The 14,978-nt window shown below is 47.1% G+C and overlaps 1 protein-coding gene across 2 annotated transcripts in view; it reads right to left on the bottom strand.

The window, feature by feature from the left end:
• Nucleotides 1-8,657, bottom strand: part of gli3 (GLI family zinc finger 3) — a 73,816-nt gene extending 65,159 nt beyond the window's left edge. For both annotated transcript variants that reach the window (XM_052054370.1, XM_052054371.1), the window contains exon 1: nucleotides 8,192-8,657. The gene's annotated coding sequence lies outside the window, so the exon portion shown is untranslated. The remainder of the gene's footprint in view (nucleotides 1-8,191) is intronic.
• Nucleotides 8,658-14,978: the final 6,321 nt, after the last annotated feature.

Raw genomic sequence — 14,978 nt, 5'->3', positions numbered from 1 at the left:
TTGGTTGTGCGCAAATGCATATTTTGGCAGCATGTCGGACATCCTGAACCTCACATCAGAGAAGAGGAGGACGAAGTTGTCTTAATGAAGATGTGTGGCTTAATTTGACGTTCAGCGCGGGATAATAAGCACGGCCGGCCTTACACCCCGACAACAACGGCCTCATCGCTCACCCACGCAATCAGCCGTTGCTCGCAGACATAACGCCGCGGCTTTGCAAGCCCTGCAGGTCCTCGTATGGAAATGGCCCCAACAATGGCAGAGCTAATGGCTTATTAGCCCGCGTTAGCTGGTTTGCATTGATTCCTCCCCCCCCCCCCCCCAACATCATCACAACCCCCTCAAACGCCAGAGGGATGACAGAGCTGTTGCAACGTCGCATGCGGGTCTCTAATCACACGGCAGCTTGTTTCAATAAAGGCGATATTAACATAAACCTCAGCAAACACGCAGAAAGCTGACTCGGTGCGTGCGGCGAGGGCGGGGAAAGCCAACGGGGAAGCGGCAGTAGATTAGCCTGTAATGCACGCCATATGCAGCGGGTCAGGGCGGACTTCTCGGGGCCTTCTTTCATTCCCTTTGGGGATGACAAAACGCCGCGCCAAGTGTGAATGAGGCAACATGGAAGGCTCCGAAAACAGGTTTGGTTCCGCATTAAGGTCGTTTAGGGGCTGGCATGTGCGCGCCGAAAAGCGACAGGTGGCGCCGATAACCGCAAATCACGAGGCCGTTGCAGCCAATCGCAAGGCATGGCAAACCTTGTCACTTTCCGGTTTGGCTCACAATGCTCAGTGGCTACACGTTAGCATCGGGATGAAAAATGCCACATTTGGAAAACATACTGGTTTTAAATCTGCAATCTGCCAAATTTAAAACACGCACCCCCTTCGATAACCAGATGGCGCACCCCCGCCCAGTGTACTCTCTCTCACAAGTGTGAAAGGAATAAAACTTGAATGAAATGCTCAAGCACGCAAGTCAGTCTTTCTCACCTGGTCCTACCAAGCATTCTGGGGGTCCTTTTGGTGACGCCCCCCCCCGCACCCCAAAAAAGGGGGTGCACAGGTAGAGTCATATCCAATAATGGGAGGAGACAGAGACTTAAAGGTGCCACACACAAAAAGGCTTTATAAATAATTCTAAAAGCTAACAGGATGCCTTGTCAAGGTGCCGTGCCTTCACACACACACACACGCAAGAAAAAAAAAACAAGGTCAATTTTTGTGAACACACACACACACACACACACTGGCTGGCTGCAAGTCATCCACTTATCATGCAGGGCAGCCGAACACACCGGAGAGCTGTCTTGTAAATCTCTTTGTGAAAGCAGCTTTGGGGGGGTGCTAGTGAGGGGCTTACACACTGCTGAGCCCTGAGGTGCAGCTACACACTCCACTCAACTCACTAATACACCCCCACCACTCCGGCACACCTTCCCTTCGTGGTCCTTCTCCCACACGGTCATTTTGCATCACACATTTCCCACTTTTAATTTATCGTGGGGGGGGGGGGAATGGGTAAATTTGACCCGAAACATACAGACCACGCACCTCTCGCCCACCCCCGACCCCAACCTGGCTCCTCGCGGTCTCAGTCAGGACTCCCAGAGGCCGCTCTAACTAATGTCCTGCCCGAGTCCAGACAATGTCTGGGCGCACATGCGGGAGAAAAGTTGAGGAATCAGGTGTGTGCCGGGGGGTGCGTGGGGATCGGAGGGAGTCAGCCACCTTTGACAAATGAAAGCCGTAGACGCCTCGGACGCTTTTTTTTTAACAACATCCTCATAAAGTGAGAGTGGGAATATAATGAATTCTTTGGCTTATGTCATGAATAAGGCATCCTTCTAAAAAGGTGGCACCCTCTTACTGCGCACCCCCCCCATACACCTGGACTGATGTCAGCATACTGACAAAAGCAATAAATGTGTATACTAGTATTTCCTGTACTTTTAAAACTTATGCAGCCCTTTCAGCATCCCAGCGAATGTGGCGCACCCCCTCTCTCATCCACACCTCCTCCAAAACACTGCAGGCAACTAAAATGATGATGCAAGTCAGTCAGTCAGTCATTCCCGACCTCCTCAAACCGCAGACCCTCTTCGACATGTCTGCAGAGTTAGAGCACCCCTCGAACATTTATGCCCTTAATTGGACCTAAAGTCAACTAAACAAAACTTTGACACAATCGGTGCACCTCCTTCAACATGTCAGCACGAGTTACTGTAATGACCACAGCGACTACAATGTCAACAAAATGTGTGTTAAGTGTGTAAGATTCATTCGTTCTCCGTTTTTTTGTTTGTTTTTTTCGACCGCGCACCCCATCGACATCCTCAACAAAGATGGCACCCCCCCCCCCCACACCCACCCCTTCGGTACACACCCTGATGGATAGGAATTGATGGAACATAAGATTAACAAAGAATGAGAGTGTCTTTCCCATTTTTTTTTTAATCAAGGCAGCCTCTAACATCCTGGCGGAGACGGTGCACCCCCTATTCCTTGCGCACACTCTCATACCCATGAACTGAGGTAAACATCAAGTTTCTGCACCGCCTGCTCTGTGTCGACTGAACATCGAGTCAACAACACATTCTCTATCTTCAACATCGCACCAAAAACGGCGCACCCCCCCCCACCCACCCAGTGCACAGCCTCACACACATTGACTGAATGAACTCAATAAATATAAACTGCTAAAGAATGAAAGTTTTTCCAAAACTTTTTAAGCCACGCACCCCCTTCAACATGGCAACAAAGAAGGCGCACCCCCCCCCCCCGTCCAACTTGATTTTACTTTGACTGGACACCATCTTTTGGTTCCGGTTCTCGTTTCTTCGTACATTTTTGCCTGTCAGCATGATTGCCCCCCGCCCCACGATTTTGCCGTAAAGTTCAAGGCGGCACGATGACAAACTGTCATTAAAAATGTCTCCCTCTCTTTCAAGGATGCCCCCACCCCCTACACATCGCCAAGACCCCCACCCCCCTGTTCCCTCTCATGCAGCCCCGAAAGGGAACTGGGCTTTGTCTTCAGAGCAAAGCAGAGAGGTATTACGCCCCCCCCCCCCCCCGCACCCTTGCACCCCCTTTACCCACACAGCACCATCCCCAAAATCCAGTTCCTCACTCCCCGTGGAGTATTGTTAAAACACAACCGCCCTTCCCCAGCGCCGACCGCCCCCCCCACCCCTCACAACCTTAAAACAGCATGCTTTGCATGAGAAAAACGATTAGTCTTCAAATAGAGTGCTGTCAAGAGTGGGTGAGAGAGGGGGGGCGTGCAGGGAGCTGAGGGCACAAGTTTGCCGCGATAGTTGAGTCCGTCGTCTTTTGTTTCTTTGAGTTGGGGACGACGAGGCACGGTTGAAGCCGCCCGCCCGCCCGCTCGCCTGCGTCAGCATTCTTCACAAGATACGAGAGCAAGAAACCTCTCCGACCTGTGCGGAAATGAACGTCGGGGTGGGGGGCTGGCTGGCTAGGCGGGGGCTCCTTCAGGTATTAAACCCCCCCCCCCCCCTCCGACATCCGCGACAATGGGGCCCCCGCATTCACTTCCACTCGGGAATGCGGTGAAAGACAACACTGCAAACCTTTCAATGGCGAATTGCGTTAAAAATGTTTTCAGCCTCCTTTGTCCAAGCGCGCTACGACAACCACAAGTGCAACGGCAAAGAATCGCTGCCTGAGTTCAGTTCACTTGTGTTGACCTCGTTTCTTTTTCAAACGTACGGTGGACCTCCAAAATTACAACTGTAGTGAAGCGAGTAAAAAAAAAAACCTAACCAAAAAAAAAAAAAAGGAACAATGAAGGTCCTCCGATACCCTCACGTGTGGGCAAGGAGATCTGATCTATTGTCACACATTCACAAATATGTCGCTCACTTTTCCTCGCCACTTAAAGGCGCACATCCAACGCAGGAATAATCCAGTACGTTTAAAAATGACACTTTACCAAACTAGTTTATTCCTTGACATATTCGAGATTACCCCCCCCCCTTCAAAAAACTCCCTCACAGACAGCTCAAATCAAAGACGACCCAAGGCCACATGTGCAAAAACAATCCGCCGACACCCCCCCCCCCCCCACAGACCTCCATCTTGCATTCAAGGCACTTGACAAATGGGCCCCCCCCCACCCCACCCCTCTTGAAGGCACACACTTCACCTCTTGCCGCCACACTTCACACCAGGGCAGCCGCCGCTACACTTTTTTTAACGGGATTTGCTGTGCCGCGTCTTCGCGACGACCAGAGCGGCGCAACCGAACTGCATTTTCTGAAAACTGCCGCAAAAAAAAAAACCATTTGCGTCACCAACAAACGGAAGCACAAACACTGTGAATGCAAAACATAAAAATAAATGGGCCTGAAAGAACGTATATTGTTAAAAAAAAAATCACTGCAACAAACTTTGATCATTTTAAATTTCAAAATAAAGTAAGAACAACTGCGCAAATTGTTTTGGCGCAAACAAGTGCTAACAGTTTACAAATGTCCTTCCTTGACAGCAATGACTACATTTTGCTCTCCAAAAGAAGATTGTTTCGAGCCTTGGCGGAGGTCAGCGTTCTCTCCTCTGGCTGCTGGCGGCCTATTAAGCAAAAACTGGCCTAGAGCAAAAAGCAGGCGGAAGAAGCGTGTCGCCCGCTGAATATTCTCACCGCGGCGGACACGTCCGCAATGACGGCGTATCTTCAGCCTCTGCCGTGCAGGCGTCTTATCCAAAGACATCGCCCGGCTTGAAAGGTGCCTTTAGCGGCTCCTTGAAGTGGAGGTTGGAAGGGGGAGGGGGGGGGGGGGGGTCGGGGGTCCCGCTCTGGGACAATGATGGTTTGAGGTTGGAGGGAGGGGAACACATAGCATATTAAATGGGCCGTCGGAGCAGGGCCGGTCCGCGCCAAGGCAGATCTGAGGCATGCCCTGAAGGGACGGCTGGCTGGGGGATTAGCGGGCCAAGGAGGAGAGGACGCAGCCCCGCTTACCCGCCCCCCCCCCCCACCCACCTCCGCACGCAAACGCGTCCGCACGCTTTTGGACACTTTTCACCCACTACGTCTTCTTCTGCAGACAAATCAAAGCAAGAGGAAGTCTGCTAGCGGGACCAAGGAGTGGTCCCAACTCTGGAGTTGAAGGTCGTGGTATGCCCTCGCATGTGGGCAAGGAGAGCCACGCTCAGTTCGTGAAATGAAACCACAAATTGCTTGCATCATATCTTTTTGATATTGTGAGCTGAAGTTAAAATGATGTTGCAAATCAGATTATTAGGCTTTAAAAAAAAAAAAAAAGACACTCACAAGGAGCGACTGACTCTGGCGCTGATTCCATAAATAAAACACGGCCTCTTTTTTTAGGGGGGGGCTGGCATTTCGCTAGCGGACTTTTGTTGTCATCTGGTTTGATTCAACATTTTGGCGTCTACATTTACAATATTTAAATTTATTTTTATTTTATTTTTTGACGGGACAGTTTTACAGTAAAGTGGGAGTGACCAGGAAACAGCTTGAAGCAAGCACCCTTGGCCTCTTTTTTCTTTTTGCGCGAGAAGTGTGCAAACGAGTCTTTGTTTCCTTTCCTCCAAATGATATTTCAGAAGTGTGTTCACGCGTTTCAATGTGTTTGAAGCATGTGAGAGGGTTTTGTTTTTGGTTTTTTGCAATCACTTCATCATGGATCGTCACCTGTGGAGCACCCCCCCCCCCCACCCCCACTCCCCGGGGCACTAAATGTAGACAGGCCGCATTATACCGACAAACAACAAACAAGGCACGACGAGCCCGCAATTATCTCAAAAGGGAAGTCAACTTCCTTCACACACACGGCAAGCATTAGCACCACAACAGGGCTCATTAGGGCCCCCCCTCGCCTGATACGCACTCGCTCGCTCCGATGTGTGAGCGTGAGGAGAGGCCATAGCTCAAGAAGCTAATAGAATGTCACCTCCTCGCATTAACATGACAGCCTCCATTCTGCGGGGGCACCGGGGCACAGGGGGAGTGGGGCGAGCACAAACTCTGCATAATTTGGACTTTTCAAGTTGAGATAAACGCTATCGGCAATATTGGTATGATGTCGGTGTTCAAGTAACCGGGGGGGGGGGGGGGGGGGGGGGGGATTGTGGTAGTGGAGATTTGCATCTTCAACGCCGACACATTCATCACCATCCTAACGGCACAAAGATTTTTTATTTTTTTTTTGGTGGAAGGTGCACCTGTTTGTCACCTTGACCCCCTGACCCTTAAATGAAATGGCTCAAGTCAACATTTCATATTTTTGAGGGGGGCGCACAGTACAAAGCATATGCCGTCAAGTTATTTTTTTTTGGAGGCACTTGGGAAAGGAAATTTTAAAGGCAACGCGTTAAAATAAATGAAGAGGCAGATTAAAAAAAAAAAACACTGAAAAAAAATAAAACCACGAATATAAAAATGATGTATTGATAATGTGACATCTTGCAATATTTGCAGTCACTGTCAAAATATTTGAGACGTGTCAAGCCGACCTGCTGCTTGCTCAATCAAAAAGGATGAAGTTTAAAAATAATTGCTAAAGGAGCACAAATAAATACAATTTATATACAATTTATTAATTTAAGGTTCAAATGCACTTTAGCAACTTTAGTGGCAAGTCATTGTCTCCAGAGAAGATGTCCAAAAGTTTTTTTTTTTTTCGTTTTTAATATATTGGCCCAGGTGTGAAAAAAGAGAATTGCGGTGTGGTGCCGTCGACTCTTGCATGAGGAAACCCGAGAAGTCAGCAAGCACATCAAATGTGGAGCAGCTGGCCGCGACTTTCAAACAAAATATCTCCACATGTGGACGCTTTTCATGTGGACACCCCCCACCACCACCCATTTTAAAAAATGAAAATAAACTTGCCCCCCTTGTGCATAAACGTGAGCCGTGCAACGTTGGCATCTTACATTTCTGACTTCGGAATCGGGAAGATTGCAATTTTGATGACAAGCAGAAAGCAAAAAAAAAAAAAAAGACTTGACACAACCGCTTTTTTTTTTTTAGGTCGAATGCAATATCTGTGAAAATGACCAATTTTATTGATTCATTTTTATCCTACTTTGTTCAGTGACGACAAACCGATCGACTTGATTTTAGAAGCATCAATTAAATATTTATCAATTGGAGGACTTTTAACGGCCACTAACAATAATCATCTCATGAAGATACTGTTTAACACATACACTATGTGTGTGTATGTATACTGTGTGATGTTTTCTTACACACACACACACAAAGTTGCACATTTGTCTGCGTAGTTTTAACTGCAACCAACAACAAAAATAACATTTTGAATAACGATAATAATAAGAGTGTGTGATACACATTTGCGCGTGTGAGCGAGTACGTGAAAAAGAAGCCACACGCACGCACACACACACACACACGTGCGCACACACAGACGCATGCGGCTTGTTGGAGTGTGTGTTACGTATTCAGCTCATAACAAGAATTGCCAAATTTACGACAACAACAATAATGACAATGACGAGTGTCTGAGAAATATTGTGGACTTCGGGTGAACAATCTAAAAAATGCCAGAAGCACAACACACACACACACACAAGCACACGAGCCAGCAATAATGCAATCAACCTCAACGTATGATAATAATTGCAATCACAACAGTTATGATTGTCGGTGAGATCTTGTTAACGATTTCAGGATACTAGAAAACAACCCCCCCCCCCCCCACACACACACACAGATCAGACTAAAACTAAATCAGCTTTTAATACTTTTTTAGTATTACGCGTGCGTGCGTGTGTGTCTTCAATGTCTCAACCAGTCAGAAACACACACACACACAGTGAAATATGATCATACACGCGGGCCCCATAAGAAACACAGACACATAAACCCCCCCCCCCCCCGCCCCATACACACACACTTACATTCATAGATGTGCACGCAGACACGCACGCAGACATTCCCACAGGCGCCCAAAAAGTTGTCGCTGCTCCAAAGCATTTCCTCGTTTATTTATTTTTTGTTTTCCTGACGTACATGAATTAAAAGTGGCTTGTTTTCTGTTGGAAAACTTTGCATTGAAAGCGTGCATGACTTTGCTCTCGACTCAACTCGGAGAGGAACTTTCCTGAGCTTCATGAGGGAAAAGAAAGAAAGAAAAAGAAATGAAGAAAAGGGAAAGTGCGTAAAAGCGCGTGAGACTTACTTGAGTGTCTTTCTGGCACTTTTTTTGGGGGGGGGCCTCCCTCTTCAGGTGGGGTGCAGATGCGCCTCTGGAGGAGCCCGGGACCTCTTCGTCTTCTTCCTCGTTTCTTTCTCCCTTTCCCACACTACAACTTCCAAACGGCGCGAGCAGATTTGTTTCTCCTCCTCCACTTTCTCCTCTTACTTCTTCCTCCGATCTTTCTTCTTCTTTCGTGTCTTCTTCTTCTTTGGGCGCCTTTGCTGCGTTCGAGGGCCGTCGGACAAACAAGCGTCCACCGCAGCCTTCCACCAAAAGTGTGTGGACGCGCCAAAAAAAAAAAGAAAGAAGAAGAAGCAGAAGAGTGCGTGCCGCGCGTCACATTGGCGATGTCGTTGCGTTTCGTGCGCGTTTTTTTTTTCCGAGAAGAGACGACGAAGTGTGGAACTCCAGCTGCTCCTACCCTAGCTTGACTCCTCCCCTCCTTCAACTCCACACAGTCCTCCTCCCCTTTTTTTGTACCCCCCTTTCTGCTTCCACTCACTTGACAGAACTTTTTTTTTCTACAATGAAACATTGAACTGTGCATCATCGTTTTGAAAGTTTCACGACATGCATGTGCTCTAAACCATCTTGAACTTTTGACACCAGGTAACCCCTTTTCAAAAAAAAAAAAACACTGACAGGACTTGCAGGAGCACAGTAGGGCCAAGGGTTCAGAAAAATGAGACGGAATGTTTTATTATTGTAAGCCACTGGAACGTTATGCAGTTGGAAATTTAAATATTGTAAAATAACTGTACTTACATAATGATGAAATTAAACTAAATTGTACCTAAACGTTGCAATTTTCTTAAACAGGAAATGCAATCAAGTTCAATTAAATTGTCATGCTCGTGAAAGTGAAATAAGATCATATTGACCCCATGCTTAAAAAAAAAAGCAATTCTTTAAGGTGAAATGAAATTCTGCTGGTTAAACATAAACGTTAAATACAACCAAACAGTACGGAGCAAGTGATTCTTTTGTACACCACCAGAGGGAGCTATTGGAGGATCACTGATCAATGAACTCCGATAAAAGAAACTTATCCCAAAAAAAATTTTAAAGGTTGAGAGAGTCAATCAAGCAAAGTTGTCCAACAAACACAATGTTCACTGCAGCAGTTTCTAATATTTTGTCCCTTTTGTCTCGCTCAGTAAGAACCTCAAAATATTCGAAAAAAAAACCCTCAGGATGATCCAGTTCACTCCAATCACAATAACCAAGAGTCAAAATCACAATTGCTATTGTAATCTTAAAAGGGTCACCAAACAATGGATCAATTTTGCCATGGATTTAAAAAAAAATAATGGGGCTGGATTATAAAAATAAAAGTCTTGACTTTTGGGCCGCGAATCTGATGGAGCAATTTGAAGGGAAATATTGGAGGGGGTGGGGGCATACAGGGCCCCAAAAGAGTCTGGTGGGCTGCTGAGGACCTGTAAGCTGTGCGGTCCAGGAGACTGATCAATATACATGATTAATCAATAGATGGGGAAAATTATGCGGTTTAGTGCCGCGCTAATCAATGGAGAGCTGCAAGCAAAAAATCAAGGCGTTAAATGGGACTTCAATACGCGCGCACTTGCGTGCGTGCGTGTGGTCAGCGGTGACTCGAAGGTTCGAAGGTCAAACGCAGCAGTTGGAAGCGTGTTTGAGCAATTCTTGGTCATTTCGCAACATCGCTAAAAATATTTAGAAAACGGTGGTTTCCGCCGATGTGGGCATGAACACAGCTGACTCCATTTGCCGCCAATCAAAGTCCACCAATATACTGTAACTTGGTTATTTCCTTCTTTCTACACCATTTATGCATTTAAAATAACAAATTGAGGAAAATTATAAAAACGTTGCGGGAAGTTCCCTAATTGGCAATGACCTAGTCGGCGCCTGGTGTCACACTGCTGCCATCGATAAACTCATCACAGTCTGACAACTTGAATTGAAATTAATATATTTAACTATACATATTTGTTTCGGGTTCACAATGGATTCATTAAGGATGACGTCATCGGTCGGCCCCAATTTGCTGAAGGGTTGCCATGACGACGGGGAGCAGCCCGTCAAGGGTGTGGTGTAATTCCTCATCTGGGCCTCATTCCCATCACGTCAAGTCCTTGTTCGGCGGTTGCGTGTGTGCACGTGCATGTTGGAGGGAGGCGGGGCGGGGTGAGGAGTGGGGGGGGTCGCGGCAAGAGGAGCGGGGTTCCCCAAAGTATTCCATCAAAGAGGGGCCAGGATCTCGGGGATTGCGTTTGTGCCCGCAGGCGACTAACCCTCCGTTCGCTCTTCCGCACATTCCAAAGTCGGACCCGGCGAGCCAAAGCACACATCAAAAGCACCTCTGCACTCGCCAAAGCCATTGATGGAGAACCAAAGAAAGAAAGAAAGAAAGAAAAAGGTTTGGGGTGGGCCGCCACGCCCGCCCCCCACCACCGCCCTTTGAGCCCAGCATCTCACCCCAATTAAGGAGTGGTCGCTGCAAAGCCTGAGATCGACACATGTGCAAGCCACACGCATACGTGCGCAAAGAAACAGAAATATTTTTCTCCGACAATATTTTATGATCATTATATGCATCGCCAAATAATCCGAACAACGTAAACGACGATTGCGGGCTCGTAACCGCGTATGTGTTGCCGCCCCCCCCCCCCCCACCTACATGACTGTCCTGTAATATTATTGAGGGCAAAGTGCGGTAACAATTCTCCATCCGCCTGAGTGAAGGCCTGGCAGCTGCGGAAAAGAGAGAGCCACACTACATTTTTCTGCTTATTGTGCAACGCGGCAACGTGCTCACTGTGCGATGAAAATCGATACTTGCCAGGCCGTTTCGTGACAATCTGACAAGCGACGGACAAAGCTAACGCTCAGCGACGCCGCGGGAAAGAAAGGCTGAATCTGAGACTTCAACATTTCGGCAGAAGTAGCTACGCTTACTTTCGCCAGAAATTCCCACAAAGTGGCAGGGAAGACCAACGTTGGGGTGTCTCAATACTTTTGTCCACGTGGCACCTCCAGTGGTGAAGCAAAGTCCTCTTTTTTTTTTTTTTGTTGCTTGCCCTCATTATACCAAGCAGGTGTACCTAATGCTTTGGCCCCTGGCTGGAGCTGGCCATTAATGTGAATGGCAGATAAGGCCCCGCCCCCTCAATCAACCCAAAAAGAATATTTGGGGTGTGGGGGAGGTTCTTTTGCATCCCTGGGAAATAATAAAGCGTCATATTGTCACCGCTCGGGCAATTGGAGCAATTTCCCCGCATGGCGAGGCCCAGCGGGCCGACTCCAAATGATGGCGTCATAAAAAGGCCCCAGCGCAGCCACCCCCCCCCCACCCATTTCCTTATCAGGCGGGATTAAAAGGGAATCATGAAACAAGAAGCGCGGCTTTCCAGCCTTGTGTGGTATGAATATGATTATCTAATGGACTCCGACGGCGAGAGGCGCCTTGATTGCGCCAAACCTTTCCCAGACTATCTGCTGCACCCCCCCCCCCCCCCCCGGCTCGACGCCGCCCGTCCTCCTCGCTGCCACTTCCTTCAACTTCTCCTTTGCCACAGAAGTCATTACGGCAGCCGCCGCCTATCAGCGGGGACAGCGATAAATCCTCCCTCGGCTCCTCCGATTGGAGCGTGTTGCTCTTGTACGCTCAACAGACAAAAAACACTCAAGGCACTTATCAATATTCAGATTTTTTTTTTCTTTCTCCCACCCGCCTTTTTTTGGGGGTCTCAATGTGGGTCATTTTCATGCAAAGTCCCTTCAAACTTTGTGAAATCGTATTACATGGGGATGATGCGCAAGGCCTCATGTTGGGGAACTGGGACAAAAACCTCACAGTAAAATTTTAATTGGGAGGTTTTCGCACCGAAACGTAAACGTCTTTTTAGCCAAGTGTTAGGCTGTAGGGTCTAAATGACCCGCTGAAAATGTGGACAATGGCTGACAAACATCAAGTGATCGTCCTGTAAATCTCTTCCTTTTGTTCCAACAAGCCTCATTTTGACCAGGGAAAGTTGTTCATTTCGCAACATCACTCCCAAAAACTGTCGGCGAAAATGATTATTATTATTTTTTAAACTACCATCAAAATAATTTTATCATGATCCCCGAACCAATTTGGAACACGCCTGTGGGTCAACTTGACCATAATTCTGTGGTCATTTTTCACAGAGGATAAAGAATATATGCCCGTGGGTATTGCTGTATGAGCAAGAAATATGATGAGTTCGGTGACGGCAAGAACAGGTGGCGACAAGAAGAGAAATCTAACAGGTCGGCAAGTTGAAACGACCGCAACGTCTATGCTACTTTGGTTACCCTGTCGATGGGATTTTGTATTGCGCTTTAGCATGAAGATTGCACACTTAATGTCGTTTGGGTGTCTGAGAGTTCTCTTCCTTTTGTCGTTTTTCTGCCAAACAGCTGCGAGTGGTAAACCTTTTCAGACTTGGAACCCGAATTTATTTTCCCCCCCGCCCTCAAATTGGCCGCAATACTTTAAAAACCCACAAAGTCGGGTCACCGGGGTGAACAGTGCAATTCATCTCATGATGAGGCCTTTACGATTGACACGCATTGCGGTGGTCATCCTCAGTGTGCCTATTAGGACCAATAACACTCCCTCAAACAAATGGTCCTGGATCTAAACACACACACACACACACTCCAATCCTGGGAGCGCACTGAGGTCCCCCAGGACTTTGTTAAAGCAAAAAAAAAAAAAAATGGCATCAATATTTCATGTAACTGCTGTGTTTGTGGTCCACATCAAAGCCGAGCGTGGCGTTACAGGTCGACGGCGTGGCGCTTTTTTTTTGTGGGGTGGGGCTGGGGGTAGCTCGGCAGCATTCATCTCACGCCTGGCCGCAAGACGCTCCACGTCGAGGCCTGCCGGGCCGGGGCCGCTCGACGCTCAGCGACGCCCACCGATTGCTTTATTATCAAACATGAATTATTGACCCTCCTCTTTTATCAGCTTCACAACTCGTTCGTTTAGGCCGTGATGGACGCAAACATCTCCACTGCGCTTTGATATCATCGTTATGGATGCGAGAATTTTGTAAAACGCATACAAATGTCACTGTAACCACTGGGTTAACATGCAAGCTTGATTTATCAAGATTAAATATGTAGCTACAAATATGTATAAAATAACAGAGCTTGGTTCTAAAATTATTTTATGGCACAACAAAGTATTGGGCGCGAGTTGCATAAAATAATGTGATGCAAGATTTTCTCAACTCCGAAATAATCACTTTGATGCTCATTTGAATCGAATAAAATGATATGATATTGTCACATATTCATTTCCTTATTTTACACACATTTATGATTTATGTAAAGGTAATAATACAAGTATACTTTTGATTATTAGAAGGAGCTCTTCACGTGATTCGGTGCTCGAGTACACACAACGCAAAAAAAATAACACATTTCAATGATGACAGTTTTCTAAAATCATCATCTCTGTCAAATACTATTGGATGCCTTCACTTGGTGCAAGTGTACCTAATACATTGGCCTGTGAGTGTAAATCATTCTTTGACAACTTTATGGATGCTCCGCTGTCACTGGGAGTGACCGGGGACATACACACACACACACTTCACACTTATCACACTGCCGATGAGTGACATCAAATGGAAGTGTCTCTCATTCTCAGCCGAGTTATTAGCTGCTTGTAGAAGAGCAATTGCGGCAGCTCACACTAGTGCAGCATGTCGCGTTTGCAAGTGGGGCTCCCATTGTGGGGTTCCCGCTTCTGCTATACGTTTCATACAATTGTATACAGTCCAGGGCCTAGTTTTGACCCCGATTGTGTTTTTCTCTGCTCCACTGTGAACCTAATGAAAATCCAAGAGGCCACATATGCTAGCTCCTGACTGTATACACACACATACACACACACACTTGCGGCAAGATGGATGGTCTGTTCCACAACTACAGGTGCTGCTCCACTTCGGGAGCCTTTCGCATTTTTCACCACACTCCCGGGTGGTGATGAAACAAAGAGTGCATCACAACATGCTGGATTCGTTTAAAGGCACACTATCCATCTTATCTAATTGTTCTCGTTCGAATTACAAGGTGCCTTACACGCTGCATTTCCACCGATAGCGGGTAGGGGGCGCTCCTATAAACTATAACGTGTTCGAGGGACTGTTTTTTCTCTCTCTCATTAACGTGTAAGCTACGCCACCCTGAGGCTAAAGGCAGACACACAAGGCGCTTCATCTGAAGCGCACCTGCGCGTAATGTCGAATCAACAATTCCGCCTTTCCAAATATAAATTTCAAATATAACATTAAAAAGTAAATAATTGCGAGGGAATTTCCACCGGAGTCTCACCTGTGTCTCGGTGTCGATGCAGGCCACCATACCTGCAAACTATTTTTTAGTCAGCACGTTCCCACGCAGTTTGGCATTTAGCCGATTTGGACTTCGGTGTACGCACAACTTTGCCTATGAACAGAAAACATTTCCAACAAGTTTAAAGTAAATTAAACGGGATTCCCAAAACATAGTAAGAGCCGAGCGTAGATTAATTGCACTCACATTTGAATGAAAGAAACGTCACGCAAACAAGTGTGCTTCTCCGTGAACAGGAAACGAGCAGGATTGGAAATAGTGAATGTAACTGGAAACATGACGGCTTTGCTTTGCACCTGTCAAGGTAATTAAGCAGCCGCTGCCTGGAGTACAGTGCCCGTTGAGCGTTAAAACGCCCAGATAGCTCGCCAAACAAACACAATAAAGACGCTGCTCT

This window comes from Hippocampus zosterae, chromosome 20 (genome assembly GCF_025434085.1).
Source record: "Hippocampus zosterae strain Florida chromosome 20, ASM2543408v3, whole genome shotgun sequence".
NCBI classification, from domain to species: Eukaryota; Metazoa; Chordata; class Actinopteri; order Syngnathiformes; family Syngnathidae; genus Hippocampus; species Hippocampus zosterae.
Note: the sequence above shows the minus strand (reverse complement) of the source record. Positions and strands in the feature narration are given on the sequence as shown.